At 39.7% G+C, this 2,847-nt stretch overlaps 1 pseudogene; it reads right to left on the reverse strand.

Annotated features, from left to right (window-relative positions):
• Window positions 1–2,498: 2,498 nt before the first annotated feature.
• Window positions 2,499–2,604, reverse strand: LOC142222804 (U4 spliceosomal RNA; annotated as a pseudogene).
• Between the last annotated feature and the right edge of the window lie 243 nt (window positions 2,605–2,847).

The raw sequence follows: 2,847 nt of genomic DNA on the forward strand, positions 1-2,847 counted from the left end.
TGCCGTATAAAACTCCTGTCCCGGAAGCTGCTTGTAGTCGGCTTTGACGTAGGTTTCGTCGTCCATTACCACGCAGTCAAACTTCGTCAGCATCGTCGTGTACAGCCTCCGGGATCGCGCTTTAGCCGTCGTATTTTGTTTATCATCGCGATTTGGAGTCACTACCTTCTTGCAAGTCGGCTCGATGCACGGTTGTAGACGATACACCCAGCTTATTTGCGGCATCTCGGAGAGAGAGGTTAGGGTTTCGCTTGAAACTACCGGCAACTCTCTTTGTCGTCTCAGCGGCTTCCGGTTTTCGATTTCCCCCCCGATCCAGACTTCCTGGCTGTCGACAAACGTTCCCCAAACACTTTAATTACATTTGTAACGGTTGATTTGGCAACTTTTAGCGATTTTGCCAGCTTTGCGTGCGAGTAGCTCGGATTTTCGCGATACGCGAGCAAAATTTTGATACGATGCTCTTCTTGCTTGGACGGAAGAGTGAATTCCAAAATCAAAATAGGAGCAACATTCTACACACACACACCTTCAAAATGAGGGGTGTTCAGGTTTTTTAAATGCAAAATTGAAAGAAATACGTCAAGTTTATATTGACCATGGATGACATAATGAATAGTCATGATGAAAATGACCGCCGACCGAAGCCAACACATAGACAGGAGCTAGAGCTCACAATTAAGAGAAACCCGTCTTAAATAAATCTCGAATAGCATAAGAAAGGAAAACCTGACACCTCTTTTAAACCTAACTTAATCTAATGTACCAAAATTTCCCAGCCATCCGGCTAGAGATGACAAACCACCAAGACCGATTATGGAAGAATTGCGAATATGTTCTGAAGACGTGTTTTAACTGTATTTGTATATATAATAATTGATTATAATCTGAAATATTTTGGGATAATTACAAAAATCCATTTGTCTCGTAGAAAATCGTATATTCCCAAACTGTCATCTTCCCATGATATAAAAACCAATCCAACTTGTACTGTCTATTGGATAAAATACTGAATTTTTAATATTTATTTCCATTTGTTAAGACACTATTTTTATACACGACCATGACAAGATGGTGGACTGATAGTCTAAGTGGTCTAAAATAACTTACTTCGTCCAACGTTGCCCAATGCAACAACTTTAGACTTTACCACAATGACTGTCTTGCGTGTTGGTGGCAAGCTGCTGTTGTGAATGCCAATGCCAATGCAACGTGGCATTTTAACGCCACATGCAATTAGCAATGGAGTTTTAATCTTCTTGCAAAAGTTGCATGCTGTCGCAAAAGTTGGTCCTAACAATCAAACATCATCTGGGAATGTTCAGGGCTAATGCGAGGGATCTATCTAAAGAAATCACGTGTGATTTTCAAATTCCATTAAAATAAATATATCGAAAAAGTTACAGAGGGATTTACATATATGTGGAATATATTGACAAGTTTTGACTTCATGGGACATTAAATTTACTGTTAGAGAGTTCGAAAAAATCCTTGAAGAAAAAATTAGGGTTTAAACTCAAGATTGAAAAGCGACAAAAACCAGAGGAAAAAACAACAACAACGTAAAAGTAGAGAATGAAACCAAGAATTATGTATTTTTTTCTTACAATCCTACATATTGCTGGAGTCAGTTGGACACTATTTTATCAGTGGAATAGACTTTGTTTATCTGAAACGGATTTAGATATATACAATTTTTCCTACATTCATGTTACTAAGATGAGAATGTTCTCTAAGTAGTTTACAATCTAGAAGCAGCAAATTTCCATGAATTTTGTAGTTTTATACCGATCAATATTTTCAATTTTTAATGCATAGTAGTGACAATTTTAATGTTATTTGTATGATTGTTGTATCTAAATATAATTTCGAGGAAATAATATTTAGAGTCAAATATCGCTCTGTGTAAGACGATCTGCCGAGTTTTTCTTTTGAGACGCCAGTATCATTGGATTTTAGTGCAACTGGCTAATGAAGTGTTGCAGCATTCAACTAGGCATAATCCACCTTCGAAACTGGGATTGAACCCATGACTCTCGGTATACAAGGCGGACATGGTAACCATTGCACCACTACAGCTCCCAGTAGATATACTTAGACCTTCATTGAATAAACAGGTTACAAAGAATCGGATGGACATCCCAAGCTAGGTTAGGTTAGGTTAGGTTATGTGGCAGCCCGATGTATCAGGCTCACTTAGACTATTCAGTCCATTGTGATACCACAGTGGTGAACTTCTCTCTTATCACTGAGTGCTGCCCGATTCCATGTTAAACTCAATGACAAGGGACCTCCTTTTTATAGCCGAGTCCGAACGGCGTTCCACATTCTAGTGAAACCACTTAGAGAAGCTTCGAAACCCTCAGAAATGTCACCAGCATTACTGAGGTGGGATAATCCACCGCTGAAAAACTTTTTGTTGTTCGGTCGTAGCAGGAATCGAACCCACGACCTTGTGTATGCAAGGCGGGCATGCTAACCATTGCACCACGGTGGCTCCCTCTCTCGGGCTTGCAAAAATTGCCGTAGTGGACGGTATTTCACGTCCCCATGGCGGGGTATTGGTTAAAGTTTTCAACTAGCAATAATCGCCCATCCCAAGCTAGCTCAAGAGAAAATGAGGAGGAGGAGCTGATTGATGGAGGATATGGGAGAATAGGCATAAAAGGTTGGCTGATAAGTCCCCGGTCTGACAAAGAAAAACACATTGTCAAAATTCGTTTTTATTATTCAACATAGTTCCCTTCAAGAGCGATACAACGATTATAACGACCTTCCAATTTTTATACCATTCACCACTACTGTGGTACAGGGTATAATAAGTTTGTGCATTTGTATGTAACGGCA

Source organism: Haematobia irritans, chromosome 1 (assembly GCF_050003625.1).
Source record: "Haematobia irritans isolate KBUSLIRL chromosome 1, ASM5000362v1, whole genome shotgun sequence".
NCBI lineage: Eukaryota > Metazoa > Arthropoda > Insecta > Diptera > Muscidae > Haematobia > Haematobia irritans.